Source organism: Bacillus rossius, chromosome 1 (assembly GCF_032445375.1).
Source record: "Bacillus rossius redtenbacheri isolate Brsri chromosome 1, Brsri_v3, whole genome shotgun sequence".
NCBI classification, from domain to species: domain Eukaryota; kingdom Metazoa; phylum Arthropoda; class Insecta; order Phasmatodea; family Bacillidae; genus Bacillus; species Bacillus rossius.
The window spans coordinates 52,913,071-52,934,942 of NC_086330.1; the positions used below are offsets into that span (position 1 = coordinate 52,913,071).

Here is a 21,872-nt window from a genome sequence, read left to right on the forward strand (position 1 = left end):
CCAACCCCCTTACGTTTCCTGGTTCGCTAGTTTCAGGAACTTCAGTTGCCACTTCCGTCAGATACGGAGTAACGCTAATCTACTGCTGCACTTGGATGTCTGTGGCCGCACCCTCCCAGGCGAAAAGGGCTTGAACTCAGTTGCTGGTTCGCCAGTAGGCTCGGCTCTCGAGGCCGCATGATACAGCTATGGTCCATAAATAATGAAAAAAGTACAAATGTTTGGCGTTTAACATGTTGCCACGTCCTTTCACGACTCGCGTTTCATTGCACCGCTGTGCATCGTTGAGACCCCTATCAACTTGAACATTCTACTTCTGTTTGGTGATACGCGTAGCTTGGCGTGGTGGGATGTGGCAGACTCGCATTCCAGAGGACACTGGCTTGAGCCCCAGTCTGGCCAACCCTGATGTCGGTTTTCCATGAGTTCCTTAAATCCCTCCATGCAAATCCCAGGATGGTTCCTTATCCTTGCTACAAGCATGGCAGATTACTTCCATTCAGGAAAGGCTCCAAAGCCGAGTAAGCCCCGGGGCCACACAACTAGCAGGACCCCGCACGGCCCATTTCAGTTTTACTTTCCTTCATTGTCTAATGTCCTATTAAAAATATGGACAATAAGGGAAAAGGTAAATTAAATTGTTATTAGTATGTAATTTAAAGTACTGGCCAATGCCTATTTCACATATCGCAAACATTTATAATGATAACCGGAAGAAAGAAGACTATCAAATTTTCTTATATTAAAGTAATGAAAAATCATTGACGAAATAGAATTCCCAGATTAGCTTAAAATGTTGATTGAAAGAGTTCATTTGTCGTATTTTCCGGGCGAAGGACTGAGGGCAATATCATAAACTCCAGGCCCCCTGGAAAGGCCCTTTTTCTATATATTATGCCCCTCCCCCCAACAAAAAAAATATTAAATGGCCCAGGACTCCGCAAGTGTAGGCTGCCACCTGTTTCCATCAGCTACCTTGAACTTCGCTTAATTCAAACATCTCGCATGACCTCACCATCGATGAGACGTTTGGCTCAGAATAAAATGTTGAAATAAACAAAAGAGCTTGTCCTTGCGAGGGGTTGTAACGGTACCTTCCGCGATCGTCTCCACCCATCACGCCTGGTTTTATCCGCAAGTGACTCAGACCCTGAGGAGGCCGGCTCTCTCTCTCCCCCCCCCCCTTTTCTCACACTCTCCACGGGTCTGCGGGCGATGACGTCACCATCGAGGCCACGTGCTTCGACCAGCAGTTCCCGGCACACGCCAGGAGGGTTGAGGCATGTTCGGTCCCGCGGAGTTGAAGCAAACCGTCGGGATGCCTCGCGGATGACTCCTCAAATATTCCAGCGCGAAATTCAAAACCAAACTGTATAATATTCTTGGTAGCTACTTGGTCCTAAGTGGTCATGGCTGGAGCTGGTTGGTCCAAGGCCAAAAGGTCCGGTACTGGCTTTTGTGTTGTCTCTTCGCCACCATAAGGCGGAAAGCAATGGCGAACCATCGCAGAAATCCCCCCGCCTGATCAACAACTGGCCACGCGGTGGTCTGCCTCCGATCGATCAGCCCACAATCACCCTTTACTTCCCACTGATCAATAAAGGTTCTATCTGAAATAATGAAAATTAATTTTAATTGGGTACAAAACTACGAATTTTGAATATGGAAGTAGTTTTTATGAAGATAACAGTTATCTTGAATTAATACGAAAAACAATTGGTTTATTTGAGGTGTTTTTTTTGTTTGAAATTCACTAAGTTAACTGTAGTTTTTTTTTAACAGTGTATGAATCAAATCCATACCGACCCCAGGTAAAACACTGACTCGCATCCGGAAGAACTCCGATTCGAGTCCCAGCCACTGCCCTCCTGATCGTGATTTTCGACGTTCTCTTTCAGCTCACTCGAGCCATATGCTGAGATTATTCCGTACTCTAGGCCAGTGATGGCCAACAACAAGTCAGTGTTAAGAGTTTTATTAAGTAGATTCTTCAGGTGTACGTTTTAAACAATGTCGTGGACCTGTTGATTATCGCTGCACTAAGCCATGGCCAATTTCCTCCACAATACAGGATTCATATATTGTGTTTAGTGTTAAGTGGCAGTCTCCAATGAACTCGCTGTTCACGAGATGAAAAGCCCCCCCCCCCCCCCCAAAAAAAAATAAATTAATTTAAGTACTTGTAATTTTTTTTAATATCAATAGTGTAACGAGTGGGAGAACATGTCCGAAGAGGATAACCCATTAAATTAACTAGAGACTTTTATTCACAGTATATAATAATTTGGTGCAGGGTGTGAGGATTTAAAAACTTTTGAAAACACGCCTATAACTCGGAAGACAAGACTTTTTTTAATTTTGGTTTTTTACTCAAAACCTTGAATAATTGTCGAATAAACTTTTTTTCGGTTTAACGTCGAATCATGGGACAACCTGTGTTGCTTATAAACAAATCTCATATCATATAAAGTTTAGAATGCTGCTAATGACTCAATTTTTTTTTAAATTTCGTATAAGAATCAGACTTAAGCAGCTTGTCACGCTTTATCCGCCATCTCTTAGTCTCGACAAATACAAATATAAATAAAGCCCTTGTGCGACTCACTGACTAATTGACTCACTCACTCACTCACTCATCTATACAAATTATAACCCACTTCCAGACGAGCTAGAACCTTGAAGTTTTTACATAGGGTAGATCTCGTCCCGTAACCGACGGGGAAATTCCCGAAAATTGAAATTTTTATTTCTGAACCCCCGAAAAAATTACAAACTATCAAAAACCCACCAAATCATGCCATCATAACATTGTATTCACACAAGCACGATCGTACCATATTTTGTTTATTTGTAAGCCATGGCCATGGACTGCAATAACTCGTAAATAAAGAAAAAAACTTTGCTCTTTTCTGTGAGCTACTTATATGTTGTTGCTGCGGAAAGGTATTGAGAATTGTGGCGTCCTCAACGATTCAAGCTGTACATTTAATGCGTATGCCATTTCATACTAATCTAACATGCGTTTTTCTATGATATTTACATTGCTGCATAGTTGGTGCTCGGATCAATTCGTAACTCCGTGGCTTGTATTCAGGTTATGGTTAATTTTACAAGTTGTGAATGAAAATATTGTAAATTTATACATTAAAATATAAAAACAATTTGCATCCCGCTGCTCGTTTCGCGTATGTGTGTAACGTAACGTTTAGCAGTGTTCGAAAAAATATCACTTAATGATTTACATGTTGGTGGTTAAAAATAAGAATTAGTTCTCACGTATCATGGCTGAATTAAATCTCCGTAAATTTACACCGGTAGTAGTCTACAGTCACTAATTATACGGGGGGGAAAAATAAATAAATAGTGTTTTCAGTTTTAATAAATTACTGTGATTATTTTGTAAATGCAGTATTATGATATTCCAAGAATTATATTGTCTGAATTAAAATAAACGGTTGGTTGTTTAGGTATACTTTTAAAATAATGCAAAACATTTTGAAAAGTTCTCTGGGCTAGGTTAACTAAACTGAAAATACTGTAAAAAATATTTAACTGTTTTTAGGTTTGTTTTGTGGGCAATTCAAAGAAACATAGTGGTAAAATATACCATTTTTAGAATTTTGCCATGGAATAGATTCCACTCTAAAATACCTATTACTTTCACAACAGAATACTCAAAACCTTTAAGAACCTAAAACTTACGTTTTCATACAATTAGTTCATTTAGTTTGGACACTAGAATTGTAATAATAATGTTAGTTTGCTTTACAATTTTTTTTTTTTTTTTTTTTTTTATTTATTTATTCATTTCATTCCGTAGACCCCTTACAAACTGCTGGAGTTCTGGGATATGGAACATGTCAGTTTTATATACATTAAAAAATAACATATCTAAGATCAGCGCTTACACATAAACCCACAGCAATACATAAATACAGTAATCTATGTACAAAAGAATAACAAAAGTATGTATAGTATTTGATTACATATTTAGACACCATTTCACATATACATTTAGCTTGAGACTTTATTATATTTGACAGATTTATTAATTTTTTAATAGTGGATCTTCTTATTATATTATACAATACTAAATATCAAATGTGAGATAAAAGTTATTGTATTACAAGAAGTAGAATAAAATGTCAAACAGTTAGTATGTGAGAAATTCATCCACTGTATAGAATGTCTGAGATAAAAGAAATATTTTAAGGTTCTTCTGGAATTTTTTATTATTTTGTTTGCTTAGCTCTTTCAGACTCTCAGGTAACTTATTAAATAGTTTTATGCCTGAGAAAATTGCACCCTTCTGACTTAGCTTGAGTCTGTTAAGTGGCAAGTGGAGGTCATTTCTATTTCTGGTATTGTATGTGTGCACATCTGAGCTTTTTAAAAAGTAGTCAAAATTCTTTACTACAAATTTAATTGTAGAATATATATATTGTGAAGGAAAAGTAAGAATGTTAAGTTTTTTGAATAATGGTCTGCAAGAGTCCAGTTTTTTTGCTCCCGTCATAATTCTGATGACTCTCTTCTGTATAATGAAAATGTGCTTGCTATGGGAAGATTGTGCCCAGAAAATTATGGAGGCCACAAAAATTACTGTTAGTTAAATCATTCTTAAAATCCCTTATGTGTAAAAACAAAAACTAATTACAGCACACCAATGTATAGCATATTATTAGCATTTATAAAGCTACGATTTGTTTTGCTATTCCATTGCTAACCAGTTGACTTCAGCTTCAGAACAGACACCCACTCCGTAACTAGGCACGGGTTTTCTTTAAGTTCTAATGCAATTTTTAATAACCTATTTAAGTATTAAATAGAAACTGAAGTAAAATAGAAACTCAAAAATCTCGTACTAACAATATTGTTTACATCGCTAGGTGCAGCTCAGGCCGCTAGGATCGCTCGAGATCATTTCTCGCTGATTTTCGAAGACATTCCTATATTAACCTACTATAATATTTGACTGTAGACTATCCTTTAAATACCATCTTACATATAGGTCTGTCAACTTCATATCCTTTCCCTTGGCATGACCCGTCTGCTTAGTGAAGCTCGTGGCAACTGGCTAGGTAAGGTTAATATAGGAACGTCATAGAAAATCCTTGAGACAAGTAATGCTAAGCGATCCTAGTGGGATGAGCTGTACCTAGCGTTGCAAACAATTTTGTTAATACGAGAGTTTTGATTTTTTTTAATTGCGTAAACAGTTTACTAACAAATGCTTTATAAGTGTGTAGAATTTTGGTCGTATCACCAACATTAAAAATACTTAGCAGCACTTTTCAGAACTAGGCGTAATCTAACCATACTATTTATATTTTTACAGAAGAGCGCCTTATCTAGGAAATTACTAACATATTTATTCTAAATATTGTACTCTATTATCAAAAACGACGGGGGGGGGGGGGGGGGGGGTGGTGTTCCCTGTATCCATCAGTTACAGGGGTAGAGCATGTAAAATCAAGTCAATATTGTTGACCAAGAATGTTAAGAGTTTCTGAAAAGGCTCAAGCATGAATATAACTATCAGAACTTTGGATTAGTATGAAAAATACAAAATAGATTATTTTATGCAGAAGAAAATAATTTCCAGTAATTAGGGAAAAACCATTTCTAAGTCACCCATTAAAACATACACAAATTAGAATTTCGCTCGTATGCTTAAAGCTTACGCCGTTAGGGGTGCTGTAGTAGCGTGTTGTGATTCTCCCATGTTAACAGACCTGAGTTTCTTTATTGATTGTACAATATTCGGTACAGTTAACAGGGATCAAAGCTACAACCACAAAACAAAAATTTCCGAATTTCATCGAAGTAAAAGACTAGGTTAGTTTGGTCAGTGTAATAAATAATCTACATGCATATATAAAATAGGATGTTGGTATGTATGATGTTGATAAACTCTGACACCGTTTGACCGATCGCAATGAAAGTTGGGACAGTGAAGTGTTTTTTAATGTTGAAGGTTTTATGCTAGCCATTTTTTTATAACTCGACGCTAGATGGTGTTGCTGCGCATAAACTTCTACACCGTTCAACCGATGCCATGGATAAACAGAAAATCATATGTCGTAGACATACAAACAGCAATTGTGTGTCATTTGTCCACCACACTGCCATATAGCTCTATCCATTCAATTTAACCCTGTGTTAAGGCCGGGCAACGCCGGGTACTGAAGCTAGTAATTATTTACTTATTTTCATTTTTTGGGAGAGTAGGTTAGGTAAGGTAAGGTTATCATAACTCAAAGGAAAAGTTGGTTAGTTTAGGTTAGCGATATAGTAAAAATAATTTATGAACGTAAAATTTATACATCTTTGCAATATGGATTATTTTTCACGAGCAATTATTTTCGGACAACTTCGGAACTGTTCGTGTGTGACTTTCATCCCTGTGAACTGTAGGCTTCCTGTGATTCAAGCTGTACGTTCTGTACATCATGTGCCACGTCTTATAAATCAAGCATGCATTTATCTGTGATGCTTACGTTGATACTGAAAACGTGCTTGGATTCAGTTTATGGTTCATTCTATTAATTATACCATATCTATATGAAAAAAAATGTTTTGTAAGTTTGGCACTTCACAATGTTCAACAATTTGCATCCCACTACATTTTCTACACACAATTTAAAACTTCCATGAAGTTTAAAGCCATGTTCTTAGCAATAGAAGCTTGAAGATTAGGTTTAATTTTTAAGGAAGGTGAATAAGTCCTCACGCCCAAGGTTAAATAACACTTCATTCAAACTAAGCAGGCCTTTTGATGAAATATGCAAATGTGTTCCAATTACGTTTTATTGTAACTCCTTCATTTATTACTTCGATATACAACCCTCGTGTGGAGGTTTGTGGGCGAAGCCTCCAACGAGCGCAAGAGAGTGTAAATTATAATATTCTACGTTGGAAACATCCTCGTGTTCATTACACTCAACTCGTCAAACGGGTTAGAATACCTTTTGGGGTTAGGTGTAAGGTATCGGGTTCGTTTAACAGGATTCATTCAAAGCGAAAAATAAAATTTTATCGAGTTATGATGGACTCTACGTTCGTGTTATTAGCAAAAATTTAAATTTGAATTCAGCAGACAAACAACGTGTCATTTAAACTATACGCATGGATTTTTTTTGTCTTATCACAAAGATTTTATAAACATAAACATTATATCTGAGAGTTGGGAAATCTCCATAAATAAAATAAGTACCTTGGTCCTTTTTTATTTATTTACGAAATCTCTAAACGTGTAAACAAGTATTTTTTTTTATCTAATTTGTAAGTTCAGCAGAAATATTTTATTTGCGTTACATAAACATTCCACGTCTATAACTGTCCTATTGTAGCATTAAACATGAGAGCTATTTCGCCGGGATTTTAAGGTTAAAAAATCAGTCCACTAACACCGTTGCATTTAACACCCCATTTTCATAGAAACATAAACACAACGTCAGTGAAATGCGTAGAGTACCTTTTCACAACACAGACAAAACAATGTGGCATGCTATGTGACCAACCTTTTGAGTCGATGGCGCGACATATCGGCGCGGCAGGCCCCTCCTCATAATCCACTTCCGGGGTAACCACGCTCCATGCGAGGACGTATCCTTCCTGGGCTATCGTCCGAGCACGAGGTAAAGATTAGTTGATCATTCACTTAATATCACACAAAACAAAACAAAAAAAATCACGAGAGTACGGGTTAAGTGTTAATTTCGTACACTTGCGTTGAAGTCTCCGGTAATATACGAATATGTGTACGCCGTTAAAAGGAGGAGGAGTACCGGGTAACACAATCAGACTTGGCTAGGGCTGGTGATGGTAATCGCGATGGTAACCACAGTTGACAGTTGGCGGCAGTGCTCGGCTGGAGTCGAGGAAGAACGAGCGGCGGGCGGAAGCACTCGACACCCCGCGCGCACACGCTGGTCGAGCCGGCGGGCACGGCGGGCAACGCGTCCTCCTCGCGTCACCGCGGCGCCATCGCTCCCTTCGTCCCGGGAGGGTGGCGGGGAGGCGGAGCAAGCAGGAGACGGTCGGAAGCAGCGGAGCTCGCGCCGAGGGGCGTCCTTCCCGCCGCAAAGTAGGCCACAGACTGAGGCGGCGCGCGCGCCCGCGTCCGCCAGGCCACTTTCTCTCTCTCCTCCCCGGGCGGGCTTTCCAGCCGCCAGCTGATGCTCGCACTTCCTCGTGCCGTTCCTCTCGTCGCTGCCGGCCGGCCACATGCCGTCTGCTGTCTGAGGGCTCTCGCGGGCCACCTCCCATTCCTTCATTCTCTCGTCATTACTAACACTTTACCTCGCTTGCATCCGCTATCCCGTCACAAATATGTTCAACTTATATTTACTATGTGTTATAAAATACATATGTTTATAAAGATATACAAATGTTTTGTAATTATTAATTGATGTGTAAACTGGGTTCATAAATATTTATCTTAAAAATTGTATATAATGGATGATTTATACTCATTCCATGTGATAAGAAATACAGTAGGTCTCAAATTTCGCTTCTTAAATTATAGATATGCGATTTTGGGATAATATAACGTACAACATTTCAATGCGTAATATTTATTGAATAGCAAAACGTAACAAAAAATTCATTGGAAATGGTGGTTTCACTACCCTGTTATACCAACATTACACCGCGTCCAGTACTGCGGTGGTTGTATAACATTCTGCAATTAAACATTAATACATTGAAAAAAAAAATACACACTCATTCAGCTCCAACTTAAAACGCGTTTAATTGCCTTGGGAAGCTTTTAAGACCATAGGTCGTTAATAGGTTTTCCAAAAAAAAATTTGTTTTGGTCAAGAAACTGCAGCCGAAGTTCCTCCTGTCGAATTCAGATTCATTCTGAATACAGTAGATATACAAAATGTTGGTAAGTATGCCTATTATTAATATTGATTTATGTAGGCCTAATATTTATTTATTTTCAAAAAATAAAATAAAAACATTTTGTTACGAACGCAGACAGGGCCGCGACGAGTGCTGCGAGAGTTCCGGAGTTCCGAGCGTCCCGCGAGCGAAGGGAAGTGCGACATCGGCGAAGAGGGCGATAGATATCCCCCTCTGAGAGTGGTGCGACGTGGAGTTCGACTGGATCGCAAGAGTGCGGCGACTGAGTGGCGCGAGACTGTGTGTGTGTGTGCGGACAGGCGCGGGGGTAAGAGACGAACCACTGTCGAGTCCAGCTCCAGTTAAGGAGTTCGAACTGCGGAACTTGACAGACATCGAGTGAAATTGAAAATAAACATTTTTAAGTGCCAGTAATTTGTGAACGGTAGTTTTGAAGTAGGTACAATCATTCGTTGTTGATGTAAATGTCAGTAATTAATAAAATTGTGATAAAAATTAATTGGTTTTATCCATTTCGAACCCAGTTTTTCCCCCCACATTAAATCGTAACAATATGTTGCTTGTATGTGAACCCGCACAAACGGAACACCGCGACAGCGAGACGGCCAGACGGCCAGACGGCCAGACGGCCAGACGGCCAGACGGCCAGACGGCCAGACGGCCAGACGGCCAGACGGCCAGACGGCCAGACGGCCAGACGGCCAGACGGCCAGACGGCCAGACGGCCAGACGGCCAGACGGCCAGACGGCCAGACGGCCAGACGGCCAGACGGCCAGACGGCCAGACGGCCAGACGGCCAGACGGCCAGACGGCCAGACGGCCAGACGGCCAGACGGCCAGACGGCCAGACGGCCAGACGGCCAGACGGCCAGACGGCCAGACGGCCAGACGGCCAGACGGCCAGACGGCCAGACGGCCAGACGGCCAGACGGCCAGACGGCCAGACGGCCAGACGGCCAGACGGCCAGACGGCCAGACGGCCAGACGGCCAGACGGCCAGACGGCCAGACGGCCAGACGGCCAGACGGCCAGACGGCCAGACGGCCAGACGGCCAGACGGCCAGACGGCCAGACGGCCAGACGGCCAGACGGCCCCACAGCTGACAGGACCTCGAGGATCAGGTCGCGCGCGGCCGTGGCTGAACTGAAGTTCCCCGGTGTCCAGGTCAGCCTCCTCTCCAGACACTCTCCGACGCTGCTGTGCCTCGGTCCAGGCGCAGGAGGAGGAAAGGAACACGTAGTGTAGAACCTCGCCACAAAAACCCGACAGCCGAACCCATTAGCGTGGCCAGGAAGTTAGTCTGGCAAAGGGGTCAACAAGTGTGAAAAATTACACAGGCCATAACTCCAAATTTGCTGAAATTTGTCAAAAATTAAGCCCTTGGCTTCACCCCGCGTATTATTTTCATTCCAGGCCGTTATACGATACTGAGATATCGAACTGGGTGGCTCAACAACAACTGTCCACGTAATTTCCTCCCGTTCATAACTGGCTTGGTGGGTAGGGCGTAGCCGAGGGTGCAGTGCGACCTTCGCTGGTGTTCCTAGGGCGGTATCGCCTCTAAGCGCAAGACTTTGAACTGGCGAGCAGCCTTTTAAGTCATGTATAGGAAAACTGTTAGACTGAGGGGTTACCCTAAAATATTATGGCGTACAAATAAATATGTGTGTGTATTTTTGTACCTGTGTGGTTTTCAAGAACCTGTAACGAGAGTTGTATGTCTAAACACTCTGTCAAAACACTCGTTGCAATCATTTTGACTTTAACATACTCTAAAATACTTTTCTTGGACACTACTAGGAGGTGTTGAGTAGTTGAAAGAAAAGAGATGAGTGCTGTGTTCCCGGGTGGGCAGGGTCTGTTGTGACGTTAAGCCCCTAACCTTCACATCTCCTCCCACGACATGCTAGCCACCCAGGTGTCCCGTGGTGGCATGAGGGGGGGGGGGGAGGGGGGGGGGGAGTCGCCCCGGCGACCGGGAGTTCGCGACCCTGCCGTCGGTCGGGCGCGCTGAGACCAGCGCATTTCCGCGGGACAATGGGCACGAGGGTCGACGACCTTTGTCGAGAACAAGCAGGGGGGAGGGGAGGGACAATGCCGTGGCGCTTCGTCTGCAAACACCCGCCAGGCAGGGTCGCGGGTGGGGCAGGAAGGGGGGGGGGGTGCAAGTCTGCGTACTTTCGTTTCGCAAGTGCGGCGCGGGACTTGACGAACGCGGTCGGCAGCCATCGGGCCCCTGAGTTTTAAACATCGAGCGTTTTCGCAACTCCGTCCACCTCCCCCCCCCCCTTTTCCCTCTTACAATCCTACTTTCGGATCCCTGTACCCTACCGCCGTGACACGGTATTCGAGGAAAACAACGCGATTTTTTTTTCTTGTTAGTTCCTGCGGATAGACGCGCGTAAACAAAAACCGCATCAGGAAAAAAAATTGCACGCAAAGTAAACCTTTTAGCCTGGAAAAACACTTATTAACAAGGTCATACATAAATCATGCACGGTCAGCTAATTCTCTCTATTTAGGGCCTCTGCCCGAGTATGTATTTACAGATTTGTTTTTCGATGCGAAAAAATATGCATACGTTTATGTACTAATATGTGTAAACTGCTGATTATTGGAAACTAGCTAAACCTGTGAGATCGTTCGGAAAATAGAATAATTAATAGGTTATTAATATTTAAAAAATTTAGATTTTTTTAGACTAACAACTTAAAAATCTACAATTATTAAAGTTATTAAATGTGCTACATTTATTTTCATCTCTTTTTTTACATTAATTACACAATCACAAATAAGTTTTTTCAGGAAACGTAACACCACAAAAGCAAGCTCGTGCGAGAGTGCTACACGTGCTGTATTTTAACAATACTGTCCAAACATTTAAAAATAAATATTACAAAACCTTAAAAAAATTACAAATTATACAAATGAAAAACTCAAACACGCAAAAAACTGAACTTTTTTATACGCTGATGTCTTTAAGAGCAAATTATTTTTAAGTAAGGAAGTATTTCATTGTTTCAACAATACACTTAAATTTAAATTACGGTTAGAATAAAAATTCCTATACATATGCTACCAAAGAAGAGAAACCACTACTTAAATATTAGGGAAATATTATTCGTTAAATTATCCAGCCTAAGATATATATATATATTAAATTTAAGTGAAGATTTTTTATTTTCTTCAGAAATAATAGCGTCCATTTTTGTAAGCAAAAATTCTTAAGAGCTCTGAAAAATGGTTTCATGAATAAGAGAAATATGTAACTTTATTTTCATGCCGTGTGGGTAATTATGAGCTATATTATTAAACTTATCTTTACTTACATACATACTAGTTATTGGAGCTATAATATATAATTATTTTAAAATATAACATACTATTAAAGGTTGAAAAATTTCCTCGGATGGGTACGTAATTTTTTTTAAAATTAAACGTAAAATTTGTAATGCGTGGGCCAACATACCATATTGCAAAACAGACTGAATAATTGCTAAGTAAACCATTATAATACCTTCAACAGATAAAACCGACCTTAGACCAACGTTTTTATAAATATAGTTTTTTAACTTTCGTTTGTAAGATAAGAAACGCTATTGTCCTATTTTGAAAAAGTTGAGCATGACACCTAAGTATTTTACCTATTAATTATTTCTATATTATTAAATTTTCCGCAATTTACACTTATTTTATTGCATACTGGAATTTTAAGTTCATGTTTGTTAGGCTGACCAGAAACGTTTGCAAAGAAATTAATATACTTAGTTTCATTAATATTTAGGGAAAGAAAACTTTCGGCTATTTGTCGGAAGAAAATAGTACTGCGATATCATCTGCATAAGAAACTGTATACCCCTTCAAGACTTCACAACAAATAATTTATATAAATAAAAAAAAACAATATTGGGCGAAGAATACGGCCCAGTGGAACTCCTACATGTATATTCAGAGGGGCTTTTACTCGCTGAGACATGCCATCAAGTAACTTTTAAACCATGTGCTAAGCCAAACCATTACCATTCCAGAAGTATTACCATTTATCCAGAAGTATCTTACGAGAAACTTTTTCATAAGCCTTAGAAAGAGCCAACATTACACCAATTCATGTTTTATCTTGTTCAATTGCTGTGTGCACAAAGCTGGTTACTTAAATTAAAGCACCGCTTGTACGTACCTTTTCTAAACCCATATTTACAAACAGTATTATATTCTTATCAAAACTTGACATAAACTCACAATCTAACTATCATTGTTTATATTTGTATATTGGAATATACAATATAAATGAGAGTAATGATTATTGATAATAGGTGAATCTCAAACATGGAAACCGAGCACAGCCTTGATGTATGTCCAACAAGAAAAACATGTGAAGCCTTGGAGTAACGCTATTTTTGCTACAAAGCTATATAAGTAATATTATTTGTAGGCTGTTTTTGAGTCATTTAGATATGAAATAAAGGATTTGTTTATAAGAATACACGAGGTATAAATGTATTTAAAAATTAAATGCAGTAAATATACAGCTTTGCGAGTTAAAGCTTTCAGGAAATCAATTTTTGGTATATAGGTAGTTACGATAACTTTGGAACCGTTTTATTTATTGCAATAAAATAGAGACTAAATTAATAATGTGGTTTATCTTAATAATGTGTGAATTTCAAGTCAATAGCATCAGCAGTTCTCTAATTACTTACAAACAGACGAACAAACATTTTGGTAGGTTTCGTTTAGTACGTAATAATTCTAAATTCCTATAAGTCACCTTAAATTGTATTCATTTTTATTTATGAATCGTTGTTATATGTGCTTATTCAGATGGCCAACAAGATACAGCTTTCTTGGTAAACTAAACATACCTACATAAGTCATGATTTACAAAATAGCCTTCCTTCGCTGTAGGAAGACTTACGATGTATTAACTAAGTAATAAGACCTGCGAAGAGATAAAAATATGTAAGATATTGAACTAGTAATCTATTTAGGCACTTACTAAATATAAACAGTATTTTTAGAAATAGTTTACTAACACGAAGAGATTAAAGTTGTCTATCTGGATTCTCAAACAAATTCAAAATGGGTCGTAAGCTTAAAAGTGATAGTCTAAACAACCTTTGACGTTTTCAAAATGCTTTCTTCTTTCTCTTAAATTAAAATGAATTTTGCTACAATACAACTCTGGAGTTATTTATAAACATTTATTTATATATATAAACTAAGTATGTGGTGAAATATAATTTCAAAAAATCATATAAACGTAAAATAACTTTTTACTCGAACCTTCTTTTTAAGGCACTTAATTACTACCAAAAAGTAATACTTACATGTAGCTCAGAATCAACGAGCCAGTCTAAAGTAAATATTTTTGGTAGTATCATTAATAAAAAAAGAGATTTTTCTTTCTTGTAGTCTACTGTACCAAAAATAATTAAATTATTTTAAAAACTACTTAATTACTTTTGCTACCATTTTGCAAGTCAACACATATCCTAAAGAACTTTCTTGAAGTAGCTTGGCTGGTTGGTAGGTAACTGCTCCCTGATGATGGCGACTGCAATGTCGACCAAAATTTCTGTGAATTATTTGCCAAGGACACGGCTACAACCCAGAAGCCAAGATACTTCAGACAATGGCCGTGAAAGCCTGCGAACATTATTAAAGAACATTTTTGTTGAGTTTGGACATTGGTGAGCTTTACCTATAGACTCGATGATGTCGTGGGTAGATTGAACTTTTGGCTAGAACTGAAGACCTTTATCGAACCTCTATCAGTTGTTCATTGGCTGCTGTTCGCGTGAAAAGATATTGAATGACTTGAAGGTGACTCAACCGTTCAGTTTCTGTTGGTATGTTTCCTTGGGGCGTATCCAAGCCACTGTAGCCCCATCGAAATCAACGCAATAACGTACAAGTTCTAAGATACATTTATTAATGTATTTATTTATATATTTGTTTATTTACCGTCTTTGTAGGTGGAAAAGTTAAGGAGATACGCCCTCCCTTGCCCTTAACCATATTTTTAAATTTTAAATCATTGATTTATTTAATCAAAAATAGAATTGAACACGGCAAAGATAGAATTGACAACAAATGAGATAATATTCTGGAAAACAAACTTTAGCGCCAGTTAAATGTTCAGAAGCCAGAGTAAAACAATAGAAACTTATTTACAAATTACTCAAAATTATTTGTAAAGGTAAGCATTTATTGTAATTAAATTAAGGGCAATTCATCACATGTTGCCCATCTCAAAAGGGGGAAAAAATTACACTTCATTACTGCCAGTCACACATGCGAAGTGATAATGCCAATATGATGTTACAAATATTTTTTTTTTCCTTCAGCGTGTGCTTAAAGGTATCTAGGTAATTAATTCGCATGTAGCCTGGTCCAGTTAGTTACAGAGTCTGCTTCTAAATACTGCAAAATATCATTCTAGTTTGTCGTTAAATGAACCCGTGAAATCTGATAGTTTATAATTACTCCTACATTCCTGCTGACATGCACAGTCCCAGACGTAACTCGAGGGAAAGAGACTTATAGCTCCATTTGACTAACCCGTGAAGTTTTTACGTAGATTTTCCTCCAGACTTAGTCACGCCAAACACGAAAGGCGGACGTCACAAACAAGTATTACATAGAAGTGCATCGAGACACCGGCAAAACCGTGTCAACGAAATGACCTAGCTTCTAGGACAGTTGGGGCGTGAGATCCACGGATAACTGAGAAAGATACAACTTAGAACAGTCACAACATAGAACTGTCATAAGCTAGAATTATTATAGCTCAGGAACACGCAAGTAAGAACCATCATAACTTAGTCCATAACATAACGTAAACAATCATAACTTAGAATTATCTCAACTTTGAAACAAACAACATAAGACAGTCACAAGTTATAAACACATAACTTAGGACTATGGTGTAGCTTATAACTGGCAGAACTTACAAAATTATATCTTGTGTACTTCTAGGTTTGTGTGTTTCTAAGGTACGACAACACCCCTTGGAGCGGCACTCACTCGACGCTTACCTCAATGCCGTTTCTCTTTTACTGCCGTGGCATTCCACGCACTCCGTAAACACGTGCGGCTGAAGCTAAACATCCCGACGTAAACAAACGCTGCGTTACTCCCTCTTTCCCCTCAATTGTAACTTACAACTCTGCAGCTCGCGGTTGTACATTCTTACAGGTGTGACTCCAATATCTCTGTGTTCCAACATGATTACGGTGGTGGAAACATTCTTCAAATGAAAGCCACAGAGAGAGCACTTTCTGGAGAGAAATCACGTTGACTTTGGTTTTTGGTATATTAGAAACAGCTTTCGCTGCACCTGCCGACAGCAAAAATCGACACAAGACGTATATACATTCTCACTGCTCTAAACATTTCGTACGTACGCTACTGGAGAGCTTTGTTGTTGAGGTGCAAAAGACCCAAAGTTAAACAGATGAATGCACATATACCAGGTCCGTATCAGCATTCATGAGTTTTTTTACTAGATTATCACAATTAGGGTAGGTATTTTTCCAAGGTACTGCTACATGAATTTATAATGACTTTCTTTTCCATTTCCTAGCATGAGTACAGCAAAAATCGCAAACTACAGCACAACACAGTTAAAAAAGCTAGATAAAAAACGCCCCACAACTATAAATCAACAGAGATCCTAGGACAAATGTTCAATAAGGTACGTACCTTAAAGAGTGTTTATAATCACATACATGGATTTAATATCGTCCGTAAACTACAGCCGGTGAAGTCATAGGACTATTGTTCTGGGTGACTGGGGCGTCAATGCAAGGAGTCTGGCTTTTATAAATGGCAATAAATTGGAGGCTCATTCATTACACTTAGAAAATATTTTCTGTGAATAATTTCGCTGATTGACCTATATCATTCTCTCACTCTTGTATATGTTTTCAGCCAGTGCTCTTGGGCAAAACCGAAAGTGACGATATGAATTCATGTTGATTACTGGATAAATTGATCGTCCAATTTAAGAAAAGATGAGTGTTTTTGACGAAATTGCTAGTTGAATTGTTATGCTGACCTCCTCTTACTTATAATAGCAATTCGCTTTTTGGAAATTTGTTTATTTAAATAACCAAATTGATAAAGATTTTCACCTTAAATTCAACAAAAATCGTTAAAATTTTCTAGGCATTAACGTAAATTTATGGATATCCTCGTAGACTTATCGGCAGTGAGTTAACTAACATTTTACTTTTTACTTGAAGTGATAAATATCTCCTTGGAGTATCACGAAATACTTAAAAATGTGCTTAGTATATTGAAAAATTATTATTGTTTTACACCATTTATAAAGAACACGCAAATCAAAAGTCGGAATTTGGCATATTTTCTACGAAGATCCAGTAATCTGAAAGCCTCTGTTCATTTCATGTGCATTGTTAGTTAAAAATTCTGTAAATTTACTATTATTTATAACATTGAATTTACTACATTGGTCAATTGTATTACTAGTTTAATATTCGCAGTTTATCTCACCATTAGCAAGAAGTGGCCGATCGCTTATATATATATATATATATATATATATATATATATATATATATATATATATATATATATATATATATATTTCGTTTTTAAGGAAAATTAAAAGAATTACATCTTTTTAGAAAGCGAAAATTCCAAAATTAAAGTTGAAGTAATATAATAAACGATCAATTTAAATAAAAAAATACTTTCAACCGTGAATCTTCAATGCCTTTTTTTGTTTCTCCCTAGAAGACTTTTAATTGAACTATTTTATACGGTTTAATGTTCTTCTGCAGTGTGTTTTTCTTTTACGTCAAGTCCTAGCCTAAGTGGGTGCACGTCTGCCATAGCTTATGTTGTAAATAAATAGTTACAGCGTTTAAGTTCTCATCTCACTCATGTTTACACAGAAAAGTCTTTTATAGTCCGTCATGTAATTTCCATGATAATTACATTAGTCCCTGAAAGTGCCTGAAGCTAGGTTCTACACCTTGTTAAGTCAGTGAAAGTAAAACAGAAGCTGTAATGAATATTGTGGCTAAATATTTACAAATCCAAAATCACAGCGGCCCAGTCCCCCTTATCTGTCAATTAATTGTACATTTTCGAAATATTAACACTGTCTTTATGAATTGAAATTTGACGCAAAATTTTTACATTAAATTCATGGAAAATATTGACAAGTAATTATTAAATTTTTGGCGTAAATTTACAAGCATGGAGCTAACTTACTTAAGACCTGAACTCATGATATTAATTTTACATTAGTATTATCAAAACTTGTAAAAAAACTTATTAGTATAGGACAATCAGAATCTTTTTTTTCCAAGAGCCTGTCTACACCGTTAAAAACGTAAAGCGTATTTGCAAGTCGAAAACCGCCGTAGATTCCACTATGATCCAGTTGTCTGGAACTATTAAGAACTCTTCGTTTATCTGAGGTGTTTTCTTCGTCAAAAGCTTTGCAAATATTTTAAACAGTGCGTAGTTTTCGCCTAGTATTAACAGCCACCCAGCCATCAAATGTACAGCTGTGGCTCAACTCGAACGTGGCAAAACACAGAATGATGCAAAATAGAAACACACAAGAAAAAATTACCAAAGTTATGCCTGTAACAAATATTTTGTTTCTAACTTATTATTATCTTAGTTGTGTATTTCTTAGCTATTACAGTTCTAAACTTATGATAGTGTAAGTTGTTTGTTCATTAATTGTGACAGTTATACGTTATGATTTTTACGTTTAAGATGTTTCTAAGTCGTGAATTTTTACGTTATGGTGGTTATAACTTGTGAATTTCATAGTTATATTGATTTTTCTAGAATTCTAAGTCATGAATAGTGTTAGGGAAGTTAACATGGAAAACCTTCATGCTCTTGAACTGTGCTTATGATTGGACCGTAGTTGTTTTGGACACGCCCCTTATGCGACGAGAGCCAACGATGCCCAGCTATGAGAAACTTAAGTGATAAGGTAGGGGCAACTAATGAGAACAAAAACTTCTCGCTAAGAAATCAGTAAATGAGAAAGCAAACATTAGCTTTACGCCTAAAGAATTCGCGAATTTTCCGGGTCTCTATTTATGACTGTTCGAAGTTGTGACTTTCTAAGAGCAGTATTCCAAGACAAAAAATAGGGGTTTGGGTATTGCTTATGCTACAACTGTACCCTAACCGTATTCCTAGTACACGATAGGACACGGCCAGTTCCTTATTTTTAGGGAACGGATTTTGGAGTCCTATCCATTGCCGATCTGTTTCCCAAATACCGCGCATGCGCAGAGCTCAATTTTTCGTCGATTTCGTCCAAATGGCGGACCCGCGTTTGGCGCCAATAACTCTTGTATAGTCCATTTTTTGTTCATCAGGAGACGTTACAAGCGTTTTGGTGTGCCAAATATAATTTATGATAGCGAAAATATCCTGGAATACACTTTGTACACTTTAGTGGTCATAAGTAGAAATAATTGCAATTTAAAAAGTACTTAAGAAAATTAAAAAAGGGGGTTCTATTTTTCTATGGTGCTGCGATCTCTAGTATTTTTGCCGTAACAATTGTATCGATGGTTGCGAGACGTCCGCTATAATGAGTTAAAACCAGTTTCTAGCCTCGCGCAGGGCACCGTTTATTAAAACGGTTTGCCGATATGTTTCCTTACAGGGATTCGGTTTGGACACGTTCTGGAACACGGCCCCGCGAAGTTAGGTTACGGTTGTGTCCCAACGAGGCAGTGCTTATTCGCTACCTTGCGCGGACGTCTTGGAACACCGCCCCAAGTGCTGCGAGGCGAGTACACGCCGTTTTGCCTAAAGTCATTTAGCCTAAAATGTTCTTTAGGCAAAATGACTTTTGGCAAAATGACTTTTGGCAAAATGACTTTAGGCAAAACGACTTTAGGCGAAATGACTTTAGGCGAAATGACTTTAGGCGAAATGACTTTAGGCGAAAGGACTTTAGGCAAAATGACTTTTAGGCAAAACGACTTTAGGCAAAACGACTTTAGGCCAAATGACTTTAGGTAAAACGACTTTAGGAAAAACGATTTTAGGCAAAATGGTTTTAGGCAATACGACTTCAGGCAATACGACTTTAGGCAAACTGACTTTAGGCAAACTGACCTTAGGCAAAACGACTTTAGGCAAAACGACTTTAAGCAAAACGACTTTAGGCAAATAGACTTTAGGCAAATAGACATTAGGCAAAATGACTTTAGGTAAAACGACTTTAGGAAAAATGACTTTAGGCAAAACGAAGGTGGGGAAAGACGATTAGGCAAAACGACGCGCCCCCCTGCGGAGTACCCCCTGCGAGGCTACCCCGAGCAGCCACGCGGGGACCCGACGTGGCGGCTGCCGTCCAGCGCGGAGAGGTCGTTGCCTTCGCCGAAGAATGAATAAAAAACCAACACCGGGAGGGAAAAAGCAGAGAACAATCCCGAACAGACGCGACAACGACTGGAACCCAGGTGGCGCCGCTGCTGAAACAAGCAGAGTCATCGTCCTTGCCCCCTGTCTGTCTTCGAGCCGGCGACTTCAGAACTCCTTAAGAGCATATCAGTTCGCGATTAACCCAGTGTTGTTAATCAAGAGGACAGCGTGTTCCGTAAACACTTGAAAAAAATCAGCTCACTCACCGTTGGAGTTTTCAGGTAACATTTACGGACTTCCAAAGAAGAATGCATCCGTGTGAAAAAAAAAAAAGTTCTTCGTAAACAAAGAAAAGTGGATCTTTAAAAACCCCATTTCTGTGTTTCAACTTGGGAGTACAGTACAGAGCGTAATTTTGAAATATCATTGGCGGATCCAACATTTAATTTTGGGTGCTATGAAATATTACCTAGATAAATGGAGAGTCCTTAGTTTTTAAAAAAGTAATACTCCCTTAAAATGCTTTCTTAAATTTAATTTTTTACGCCTTAAAAAGCCGACTAAACTACACCTAGTAAAGAGTAATAACAAAAATGTCTGCAAAGTGAATTAATTGAAATGGTTTCATTTAAAATGATTACCAATATAACACAACCTATAACTATTTCCCAAAATAAAGATTTTTCAATTTATACTTCTATTATAATATTATAAAGAAAGAGTGTAAGTTTGTTTTTCCGAAGTAAACTTAAAAACTACTGTATTGATTTCAAGAATTATTTTACTATTGTAAAGCTTCACAATTCCATTGTAAATAACCTACGTTTAATTGAAAAAATTATTAAAATAATTAATTATAAAATACTTAATAATAACAGTAAAAAGTACGCTATATATGCATGTATATCTTGATGACACGCATATCAGGAAGAAATAAAGTTACACCAAAGATAGAGAAGTGGGCATATAAATTTGGCGTGTATTAAATTCATTTTCGTTACCATTTATAATATTTTCATGGAGATAAGAAAATTTACATAGACTATGTTTCATTTTATATATTTATAAGAATTATGGTTCTGTAAGATATCGAAATATTTTAAACTAAAACTAGAGCTATGGGAGCTTAAGCTGAGTATATAGTTACAGACACAACTAAATTATAAAATGTAGACAGTAATTTTATTTTAAATTCTTTAGTAAACTTTAAATATTGACAGGTTTTTACTCCCTATTGCAATCGCTATTGTAGCCAGTGTCAAAGTGCGTTATCGTTGTAAATTTAATTTAATATCCAATCACTAATTAACCTCAATCACCAAGTAACCTGTGTTTTATAACAAACTATAATTTCTTAATTTCCTCAACCGTTCAAGCCTTTCATCTCACTGCCTTAAAATAAAAGGTTGGGATTACAATTATTCTAATGCGTAACCTACACCCTCCAAACCTGTGAAATGGAACAAGACTGCAACTTAAAGCACTCAGGAACAACATCCTCACAGGACCAGCAGCTGGGCGAATGGGCGAATTCCTCGCATTCCTGTGATCCCAGACGACTTACCTTTTCAATTTAAGAGACTACTTTTTACAGCTAAAATTTCATTTGCGATCACC

At 38.2% G+C, this 21,872-nt stretch overlaps 1 protein-coding gene across 5 annotated transcripts in view; it reads right to left on the bottom strand.

The window, feature by feature from the left end:
* The window catches only part of LOC134536090 (hormone receptor 4), a 488,332-nt gene that overhangs the window by 121,660 nt on the left and 344,800 nt on the right, over positions 1-21,872 (bottom strand). The window contains exon 1 of one of the 5 annotated variants that reach the window (XM_063375658.1): positions 7,524-8,081. The exons of the other annotated variants lie outside the window; for them this stretch is intronic. The gene's annotated coding sequence lies outside the window, so the exon portion shown is untranslated. Of the gene's footprint in view, positions 1-7,523; positions 8,082-21,872 lie in introns of those variants that run through there. 5 annotated transcript variants of the gene reach the window in all.